The sequence below is a fragment of the Haplochromis burtoni genome, unplaced genomic scaffold (genome assembly GCF_018398535.1).
Source record: "Haplochromis burtoni strain Fernald_Lab_line unplaced genomic scaffold, NCSU_Asbu1 Contig_2007, whole genome shotgun sequence".
Lineage (NCBI taxonomy): Eukaryota > Metazoa > Chordata > Actinopteri > Cichliformes > Cichlidae > Haplochromis > Haplochromis burtoni.
The window spans coordinates 16,473-17,825 of record NW_024584368.1 but is presented as its reverse complement, the minus strand read 5'-3'; positions in this window follow the sequence as shown (position 1 = coordinate 17,825).

Here is a 1,353-nt window from a genome sequence, read left to right as displayed (position 1 = left end):
ATCCTATTTTTCAGGTCAGTCCCTCTGCGCATCATTAATTCCGCCTTTGTGTTCTCAGTCTAGATCAGTCATTCAGTTCATTTCATCATCCATGTTCAGTTCATCCAGTCTCGATAATAAAACTTCCTCAATCAGCCTGCAAGTCCTGCATGTGGGTCCTCTTTCCAGTCTCCACACACCCACCATGAGAACATTGTCAGGAAAAACTTTTAAATGATCTTTTGGCTTACCATTTCTTAATGGCATTTAGCTTTACAATGGATTGGACAGCACTGGAAAGGAAAACAACGAAAAACAATTTCAGTACACTAAATATCTTTCTGAATGTGTTGGAACAAAACTGAAAGAAACTCTTCTCTTCTTTGTGCAGAGAAGATACCTGGACTCGACTCCCACAGATGTCGATTATCTCGTTAATAGTGTTACATGCTCACTGCATGCGAAGGAAGCAGGAAATTTTGGAGGTTTATGCCCCGGCATACCCTGGTATAAAGTCATGACGAACCAGAAAAGTCTTAAGCTTAAGAGAAAATAGCTTTGCATTTATTTAAAAGATCTTTCTTTGGTTTGGAAAAAGTTTTACTTGTTTTATTCCGTGAAACGTCACTGACAGAGAAAAACAGGAACAGCCCCAGGTTTTTCTTCAGCACTGTGGCCAGGCTGACAAAAAGTAAGAGCTCTGTTTGAGCCAAGCGTCCGTTACCCTTAACTAGTAATGACCTTCTTCACAAATACAATATTAATCATTATAGAAGAAATGATTCATAACCAGCTTAGGGACATATCATTACGTACCACTACTTTCTCCTAATTGACAAAAAGGTTCTTGTACTCTGCACGTAAAATCTTAGTCTAGATGATATTACTTTGGCCTCAAGTGCACTGTTGGACTCATTGTTAACCACAATATGTTCTGTGTGCATATTAAACAAATATGGAGGCTTTCTGCTATTTGCACTGCATTTCTAAAATTAGAAATATCCTGTCTGAGTGATGCCGGAAAAGGATTTTATTCATTTGTACACTTGAAAGAGTACAAGAAAGAAAAATCATATTTCTCCCACACTGGCTTCTCTTCATTGCCCCCCTGATAAATCCAGAACTGACTTTAAAATCCGTCACCTAACACACAAGGTCTTGAATTATGAGGCCCGATCTTATCTTAAGGATCTCATAGTACCACATTATCCTTATCACTTTATTCTTAGGCTTTGTTTGATTTATTTGTGGGGTAGCATTTCTTTTTTTCTTTTTCTTTTTTTTTGCCTGTCCCGTTTGGCTCTTTTGCATCAGAATTATTGTCTAAAGGCAAAGAAAGATGCCCAACGGATTTACTTTACCAAATTGACCATC